Source organism: Crinia signifera, chromosome 1 (assembly GCF_055691185.1).
Source record: "Crinia signifera chromosome 1, ASM5569118v1, whole genome shotgun sequence".
Taxonomy (NCBI): Eukaryota; Metazoa; Chordata; class Amphibia; order Anura; family Myobatrachidae; genus Crinia; species Crinia signifera.
In genome coordinates, this window is record NC_139217.1 from 239,242,310 (window position 1) to 239,252,215 (window position 9,906).

At 51.0% G+C, this 9,906-nt stretch overlaps 1 long non-coding RNA gene across 1 annotated transcript; it reads right to left on the bottom strand.

The window, feature by feature from the left end:
* Positions 1-4,715: 4,715 nt before the first annotated feature.
* LOC146027426 (uncharacterized) lies at positions 4,716-5,505 on the bottom strand. Its single transcript, XR_014454833.1, has 2 exons — positions 5,403-5,505; positions 4,716-4,880 (listed from the first exon to the last, which is right to left on the bottom strand). It is a non-coding gene; the product is annotated as an uncharacterized LOC146027426 (long non-coding RNA).
* Positions 5,506-9,906: the final 4,401 nt, after the last annotated feature.

Sequence of the window (9,906 nt, forward strand, 5' to 3'; positions counted from 1 at the left end):
TCAGACCCGGGACGATGAATGCCAAGGCCGATGCTCTTTCACGCTCTTTTGAAACTTCAGCTGATCTTGACACTCCTCCTCGACCCATCCTCGATCCTCTGGTCTTTGCTCAAGTAACAGTCCAGCCTTCACCTCCACCAGGCAAGACCTTCGTTCCCCTCAGTCTCCGAAAGAGAGTGCTGTCCTGGGCACACGCTTCCCGTTTCGCAGGGCATACCGGGGCACAGAAGACCTTAATGTTCCTGTTGCGTTCATACTGGTGGCCTACCATTCGTCGTGATGTAACCACCTTTGTCGCCTCCTGTGTAAAGTGCGCTCAGCATAAGTCCTCCAGAACGTCTCCTGTCGGTCCTCTTCTACCTCTAGCCATACCAACAGAACCATGGTCCCACCTGTCTATGGACTTTATCTGCGAACTTCCTCCCTCCAAAGGGCACACAGTAATTTGGGTGGTGGTTGACCGGTTTTCAAAGATGGTGCACTTCTTCCCATTGAAAGGCCTTCCATCTGCTCCAGTGTTGGCTCAGCTCTTCATTTCCACCATCTTCAAACTCCATGGGTTGCCCAAAGAAATTATATCTGACCGTGGCGTGCAGTTCGTCGCAAAGTTTTGGAGGGCCCTATGTTCCGCTGTACAAGTCAAGCTCAAGTTCTCCACTGCTTTCCACCCACAAACCAACGGGCAGACAGAACGTGTCAACCAGGACTTGGAAGCCTTCATTCGTTTATTCATCTCTTCCTCTCAAGACGACTGGGTAGACCTTCTGCCTTGGGCGGAGTTTGCGCACAACAATTCCTATCATTCATCCTCCGGCACCACTCCCTTTTTTACTGTCTTTGGCAAACATCCCCGATCTCCAGAGTTTTCAGATCTATCATTGCCCGATGTCCCTGCAGCTGCTTCTTCCCTACAACGGTTTGCAAAGATCTGGTCAGACGTCCATACCACTCTCCTCAAAGCATCCGCTCGATATAAAAGGATGGCAGACAGGAAAAGAAGAGCGGCTCCTAAGTTGAAGGTTGGAGATCGAGTATGGCTGTCTACCCGCCATATACGCCTTCGGTTACCATCCATGAAGCTGGCTCCTCGGTTCATCGGGCCGTACCCAATCACTCAGGTAATTAATCCGGTGGCCTACAGACTACAGCTCCCTTCTTCCTTAAAGATATCAAACTCTTTTCACGTGTCTCTTTTGAAACCTTTACGACTGAACTTATATCAGAAAAAGGTGCCTAAACCGCCCAAGATTGGCTCAGAGAGAGAGACAGAGTTCGAGGTGAAGCGCATTATCGACTCACGTTGCCGCAATACCCATCTTCAGTATCTGGTAGAGTGGCTTGGATTCGGTCCTGAAGAGAATTCCTGGGTTGATGCTGCAGATCTCCATGCTCCCCGTCTGGTGAGACAATTCTTTCAAAGGAATCCACACAAGGTGCGTAGGTGCCCTGGGGTCACCCAGAAAGGGGGGGGTACTGTCACACTCAGCCGCGGCGGTGCGCGGCGGGCTTACTACTCACCCGTTCGCGCCCGCCGTCGGCTAGCGTGTAGTGGTCTCCAGTTCAGTGGCAGCAGGCAGCGGCAGTCTGGTGGGCAGCAGGCAGCGTGGGACGCCGGCAAGTGTAGCGGTATGTGCTGTAAGGGCGCCGGGAGGCCGGCGCCGCCATCTTGGTTAAGGGCAAATAGCAGATTGGTCCTTGTCTGAGGTTTCCGCCCATACTGACCTGACAGCCAATGGCAGCCGCCCTCTAGGGATATAGGGGATCTGCCTAGGCCTGTTCAGTGTCAGTACAAAGAGTCTCCAGAGGCGTTCACAGCTCCCAGCTGACTCCGGCTCTCTGACTCACCTCTCCTGACTTGGTGCCTTGCTTCAGTGCTCTGTGTTGGACTCGATTCAGCTTAACCCCAGCCAGTTCTCTCCACAGTCTGGTCTCTGCCTGCATCCCTGAGCGTCCTGGCCTAAGCCCTTCAAGCCGTCTGCTTCCAAGCAACTTCCCATTCTTTTGTCATCATCCAGCTTCTTTCAGTCTTCAAGGATCCCTCATTACCATCAAGTACATTCTCTTTCCGGATTTCTTCATTTCTCAAGACCCCAGCCTGCTGTCCGCAGTATGTGAACTGTTATTGTTTCTATGAACTTTTTCTTCTTTCAAAGTGCCGTGCTGGCTCAAGTCTTATTACCACTAACTGCCACTTTAAGAAAGTATTCAAGTGTGTTTTATTTCATTTATGAATTCTATTATTAAACCTGCACGATTTAATCCTTCCTCCTCTGGTCCGTCTCCGGTTGCTACACACCACACGACTTCATCCAGCCCTTCAGTTGTGACACACTGGCCACAACGATGTCCGACATCGAGCGAAGACGCCAGGAGGATTGGGCCGAAATAGAGCGAAGACGGCATGAAGACTGGGTGGAATCCGAACGCCGACGTCGAGAGGATAACCAGGTGATGATGACCGGGATCTACAAGTTGGTTGAGAATGCAGCGTGTCAACAGGAGACCCTGAGACAAATTTCCACCTGCCAGACACAAATTGCGGCAAGCTGCATGATGATCGCCAGTTCCCTGCAGCAGAGATACAATCCGGACAACGTGGGACAACCAGCGAGAGCCACCCCTTCACCGTGGATGCCACCATCTTCATCAAGTCGGCATCAAGAGCCTGCGCATCTCCAAACATCGTGGGCTGGATCTTCTCAGGCATACCAAGGCTACGCTGGAATGTATCCACCTCCTCCACCCTCCAGCCAAAGACCAAGGACGCCACCACATCGCACATCTCCTGCTCGAGCTTCAACCGCCCAAAGGCCGGGACCGGCGGAGGAGGACCCTGCACAGTGAACACGGTCGTATATTTCCATTTATTTTACATGTTGTTTGTTTTTATGTTAATATACAAAGCTTTCTTTTCTCCTACTTTCAGTTTGTCTTTTCTTATGATTATTTAACCCTTGCAAATTTTTTCTACAGCTGTGTTCACTAAGGAGTTGGGCGTAACAGTTATGCAATGCATGCGCGTGCATGCATTGATAATTGTAGGGAAATGATGAAAGCTCCTTACATATGGTGGATGTAATAATGGGCCATAAAAAGAGCAATCTGATCCCACATTTCTACCCTTGCAATGCAACCTTTAAACCATTTGTTCATATTTATTAAAATTACACCCAGTGCAAACACCATTTTTTTTTTGTCAATTTTTCAGGGGCAGTGCATTGGAAATTGATTTTCAACTCCTAAAATCCAAAACGGGGAGAATGCCAAAGCTACATACCTATTGGTGAGTAATACCCAAGTGCACCCTCTAATCTATCTTGTCCCCAAATCTTGTCCCTTGTGCTAACGCCCAGACCAGGCGCATTTGAAGTGTGGCTGGCTTGTGCGTTACCACAACGCTTACTCTGCATCCGGTGCCCACAGCTTGCAACTCGCATCTTGTCCCTTGTGCTAACGCACACACCAGGCGCATTTGAAGTGTGGCTGGCTTGTGCGTTACCACAACGCTTACTCTGCATCCGGTGCCCACAGCTTGCAACTCGCATCTTGTCCCTTGTGCTAACGCCCAGACCAGGCGCATTTGAAGTGTGGCTGGCTTGTGCGTTACCACAACGCTTACTCTGCATCCGGTGCCCACAGCTTGCAAGTCGCATCTTGTCCCTTGTGCTAACGCACAGACCAGGCGCATTTGAAGTGTGGCTGGCTTGTGCGTTACCACAACGCTTACTCTGCATCCGGTGCCCACAGCTTGCAAGTCGCATCTTGTGCTAACGCACAGACCAGGCGCATTTGAAGTGTGGCTGGCTTGTGCGTTACCACAACGCTTACTCTGCATCCGGTGCCCACAGCTTGCAACTCGCATCTTGTCCCTTGTGCTAACGCACAGACCAGGCGCATTTGAAGTGTGGCTGGCTTGTGCGTTACCACAACGCTTACTCTGCATCCGGTGCCCACAGCTTGCAACTCGCATCTTGTCCCTTGTGCTAACGCCCAGACCAGGCGCATTTGAAGTGTGGCTGGCTTGTGCGTTACCACAACGCTTACTCTGCATCCGGTGCCCACAGCTTGCAACTCGCATCTTGTCCCTTGTGCTAACGCACAGACCAGGCGCATTTGAAGTGTGGCTGGCTTGTGCGTTACCACAACGCTTACTCTGCATCCGGTGCCCACAGCTTGCAACTCGCATCTTGTCCCTTGTGCTAACGCACAGACCAGGCGCATTTGAAGTGTGGCTGGCTTGTGCGTTACCACAACGCTTACTCTGCATCCGGTGCCCACAGCTTGCAACTCGCATCTTGTCCCTTGTGCTAACGCCCAGACCAGGCGCATTTGAAGTGTGGCTGGCTTGTGCGTTACCACAACGCTTACTCTGCATCCGGTGCCCACAGCTTGCAAGTCGCATCTTGTCCCTTGTGCTAACGCACAGACCAGGCGCATTTGAAGTGTGGCTGGCTTGTGCGTTACCACAACGCTTACTCTGCATCCGGTGCCCACAGCTTGCAACTCGCATCTTGTCCCTTGTGCTAACGCACAGACCAGGCGCATTTGAAGTGTGGCTGGCTTGTGCGTTACCACAACGCTTACTCTGCATCCGGTGCCCACAGCTTGCAAGTCGCATCTTGTCCCAAATTGGTTTTGGATACCAATTTCAAAACTTTGCTCTCCTTTTTTGCAGGTTATACCGACGGTAAGGATTAAGAATTGACAACGGGAAAGTCTTTACCATGGTATTAATTTATTTCGGAATTTAACATGTGAAAAAAAGTTAAATAAAGTTTTTCAAATATATTGACTGCTTTCTTGCTTCTGAATGTTATTAAAAAGGTATCAGATGAGTATTATTCCATTTTTCAGTTGTGAACCATTTTCTTTTGAAACGACTGAAAAAAATGAAAAAGGGTCAGTGTCAGATAAATATTAAGGTTTTTTTTTTTGTTTTACATGCATACAAGCTAGGAGTTTCCAGATTGGTGCCGGTTTACACCAAGTACTTTTTGGGTTTATATTTCACTGATACTCCTATTTCTAAGCTTTTCCTTAAATATGTCATTCTTGCCAAATACACCTAAATAGATTTCTGAAGGTGTCTCAGTGAAATATTGGGAGCAATCCCCGCCATCTCATAACAGAAGTGATTGATCCAAAAAGCGAATTTCTGGGCCTATTACAGGGTGATAGTTTCAGAAAGCAAATGATTTTGGGAGAGTGTTCCCATAGCTTAGATAACTTAGATTTGACCATATAATTGATTGATTTATCACTATTTTCAATAGTTTAAAAGCTCTACCAAAATCAAACACAAACTCAAGCTAGCTATATTCCATTTGACATGAACTGGTTTCATGGACGAGAGGTGAATAAACATGTAAAATTTATTGATGAGAAACAACATTACTTAACACCTTGCACGCACATGACAGGTACAGCCTTTGGTCCTGCAGGTCCTGTACACTTTAGGGGTTCACCCGCTGGAGACTTCCCCGTCCAGAGACCAGCAAAAGAAACTGCAAAGAAGAAAGAAGGGGTTAATGATCGGTGACTGTCTCCTATAGCCTCCCACCACCAGTCCCCCACGTAGTTCCATACTCACCCCAGATTTGGTTTTAATGAATCTGCACGCACATGACAGGTACAGCCTTTGGTCCTGCAGGTCTTTTTCACTTTAGGGGTTCACCCGCTGGAGACTTCCCCGTCCACAGACCAGCAAAAGAAACTGCAAAGAAGAAAGAAGGGGTTAATGATCGGTGACTGTCTCCTATAGCCTCCCACCACCAGTCCCCCACGTAGTTCCATACTCACCCCAGATTTGGTTTTAATGAATGTGCTCGCACATGACAGGTACAGCCTATGGTCCTGCAGGTCTTTTTCACTTTAGGGGTTCACCCGCTGGAGACTTCCCCGTCCAGAGACCAGCAAAAGAAACTGCAAAGAAGAAAGAAGGGGTTAATGATCGGTGACTGTCTCCTATAGCCTCCCACCACCAGTCCCCCACGTAGTTCCATACTCACCCCAGATTTGGTTTTAATGAATGTGCTCGCACATGACAGGTACAGCCTATGGTCCTGCAGGTCTTTTTCACTTTAGGGGTTCACCCGCTGGAGACTTCCCCGTCCAGAGACCAGCAAAAGAAACTGCAAAGAAGAAAGAAGGGGTTAATGATCGGTGACTGTCTCCTATAGCCTCCCACCACCAGTCCCCCACGTAGTTCCATACTCACCCCAGATTTGGTTTTAATGAATGTGCACGCACATGACAGGTACAGCCTTTGGTCCTGCAGGTCTTTTTCACTTTAGGGGTTCACCCGCTGGAGACTTCCCCGTCCACAGACCAGCAAAAGAAACTGCAAAGAAGAAAGAAGGGGTTAATGATCGGTGACTGTCTCCTATAGCCTCCCACCACCAGTCCCCCACGTAGTTCCATACTCACCCCAGATTTGGTTTTAATGAATGTGCTCGCACATGACAGGTACAGCCTATGGTCCTGCAGGTCTTTTTCACTTTAGGGGTTCACCCGCTGGAGACTTCCCCGTCCAGAGACCAGCAAAAGAAACTGCAAAGAAGAAAGAAGGGGTTAATGATTGGTGACTGTCTCCTATAGCCTCCCACCACCAGTCCCCCACGTAGTTCCATACTCACCCCAGATTTGGTTTTAATGAATCTGCACGCACATGACAGGTACAGCCTTTGGTCCTGCAGGTCTTTTTCACTTTAGGGGTTCACCCGCTGGAGACTTCCCCGTCCACAGACCAGCAAAAGAAACTGCAAAGAAGAAAGAAGGGGTTAATGATCGGTGACTGTCTCCTATAGCCTCCCACCACCAGTCCCCCACGTAGTTCCATACTCACCCCAGATTTGGTTTTAATGAATGTGCTCGCACATGACAGGTACAGCCTATGGTCCTGCAGGTCTTTTTCACTTTAGGGGTTCACCCGCTGGAGACTTCCCCGTCCAGAGACCAGCAAAAGAAACTGCAAAGAAGAAAGAAGGGGTTAATGATCGGTGACTGTCTCCTATAGCCTCCCACCACCAGTCCCCCACGTAGTTCCATACTCACCCCAGATTTGGTTTTAATGAATGTGCTCGCACATGACAGGTACAGCCTATGGTCCTGCAGGTCTTTTTCACTTTAGGGGTTCACCCGCTGGAGACTTCCCCGTCCAGAGACCAGCAAAAGAAACTGCAAAGAAGAAAGAAGGGGTTAATGATCGGTGACTGTCTCCTATAGCCTCCCACCACCAGTCCCCCACGTAGTTCCATACTCACCCCAGATTTGGTTTTAATGAATCTGCACGCACATGACAGGTACAGCCTTTGGTCCTGCAGGTCTTTTTCACTTTAGGGGTTCACCCGCTGGAGACTTCCCCGTCCACAGACCAGCAAAAGAAACTGCAAAGAAGAAAGAAGGGGTTAATGATCGGTGACTGTCTCCTATAGCCTCCCACCACCAGTCCCCCACGTAGTTCCATACTCACCCCAGATTTGGTTTTAATGAATGTGCTCGCACATGACAGGTACAGCCTATGGTCCTGCAGGTCTTTTTCACTTTAGGGGTTCACCCGCTGGAGACTTCCTCGGCCAGAGACCAGCAAAAGAAACTGCAAATCCAGCTGCTTGTAGGTCCCTCCAGAAATTATCAAGCAGGAATAGGCTGCGGAAAATAAAAAGGGGTTAGTGACACCTCACAGGGCCCAAACCCTCCCCTCCTTCCCCCAGGGGGAGCGATACTCACCGGGTAACTGCACAGTAGCCCATGGGAAAGGCATCACGCACCCACACCTGCCAGCAGCCCTCACACATCAGGGGTTCATCCGCTGCACACAGGATCCAGCTGCTTGTAGGTCCCTCCAGAAATTATCAAGCAGGAATAGGCTGCGGAAAATAAAAAAAAAGGGGTTAGTGACACCTCACAGGGCCCAAACCCTCCCCTCCTTCCCCCAGGGGGAGCGATACTCACCGGGTAACTGCACAGTAGCCCATGGGAAAGGCATCACGCACCCACACCTGCCAGCAGCCCTCACACATCAGGGGTTCATCCGCTGCACACAGGATCCAGCTGCTTATAGGTCCCTCCAGAAATTATCAAGCAGGAATAGGCTGCGGAAAATAAAAAAAAGGGGTTAGTGACACCTCACAGGGCCCAAACCCTCCCCTCCTTCCCCCAGGGGGAGCGATACTCACCGGGTAACTGCACAGTAGCCCATGGGAAAGGCATCACGCACCCACACCTGCCAGCAGCCCTCACACATCAGGGGTTCATCCGCTGCACACAGGATCCAGCTGCTTGTAGGTCCCTCCAGAAATTATCAAGCAGGAATAGGCTGCGGAAAATAAAAAGGGGTTAGTGACACCTCACAGGGCCCAAACCCTCCCCTCCTTCCCCCAGGGGGAGCGATACTCACCGGGTAACTGCACAGTAGCCCATGGGAAAGGCATCACGCACCCACACCTGCCAGCAGCCCTCACACATCAGGGGTTCATCCGCTGCACACAGGATCCAGCTGCTTGTAGGTCCCTCCAGAAATTATCAAGCAGGAATAGGCTGCGGAAAATAAAAAGGGGTTAGTGACACCTCACAGGGCCCAAACCCTCCCCTCCTTCCCCCAGGGGGAGCGATACTCACCGGGTAACTGCACAGTAGCCCATGGGAAAGGCATCACGCACCCACACCTGCCAGCAGCCCTCACACATCAGGGGTTCATCCGCTGCACACAGGATCCAGCTGCTTGTAGGTCCCTCCAGAAATTATCAAGCAGGAATAGGCTGCGGAAAATAAAAAGGGGTTAGTGACACCTCACAGGGCCCAAACCCTCCCCTCCTTCCCCCAGGGGGAGCGATACTCACCGGGTAACTGCACAGTAGCCCATGGGAAAGGCATCACGCACCCACACCTGCCAGCAGCCCTCACACATCAGGGGTTCATCCGCTGCACACAGGATCCAGCTGCTTGTAGGTCCCTCCAGAAATTATCAAGCAGGAATAGGCTGCGGAAAATAAAAAGGGGTTAGTGACACCTCACAGGGCCCAAACCCTCCCCTCCTTCCCCCAGGGGGAGCGATACTCACCGGGTAACTGCACAGTAGCCCATGGGAAAGGCATCACGCACCCACACCTGCCAGCAGCCCTCACACATCAGGGGTTCATCCGCTGCACACAGGATCCAGCTGCTTGTAGGTCCCTCCAGAAATTATCAAGCAGGAATAGGCTGCGGAAAATAAAAAGGGGTTAGTGACACCTCACAGGGCCCAAACCCTCCCCTCCTTCCCCCAGGGGGAGCGATACTCACCGGGTAACTGCACAGTAGCCCATGGGAAAGGCATCACGCACCCACACCTGCCAGCAGCCCTCACACATCAGGGGTTCATCCGCTGCACACAGGATCCAGCTGCTTGTAGGTCCCTCCAGAAATTATCAAGCAGGAATAGGCTGCGGAAAATAAAAAGGGGTTAGTGACACCTCACAGGGCCCAAACCCTCCCCTCCTTCCCCCAGGGGGAGCGATACTCACCGGGTAACTGCACAGTAGCCCATGGGAAAGGCATCACGCACCCACACCTGCCAGCAGCCCTCACACATCAGGGGTTCATCCGCTGCACACAGGATCCAGCTGCTTGTAGGTCCCTCCAGAAATTATCAAGCAGGAATAGGCTGCGGAAAATAAAAAGGGGTTAGTGACACCTCACAGGGCCCAAACCCTCCCCTCCTTCCCCCAGGGGGAGCGATACTCACCGGGTAACTGCACAGAAGCCCATGGGAAAGGCATCACGCACCCACACCTGTCAGCAGCCCTCACACATCAGGGGTTCATCCGCTGCACACAGGATCCAGCTGCTTGTAGGTCCCTCCAGAAAGTATTAAGCAGGAATAGGCTGCGGAAAATAAAAAAAAGGGGTTATTGACACCTCACAGGG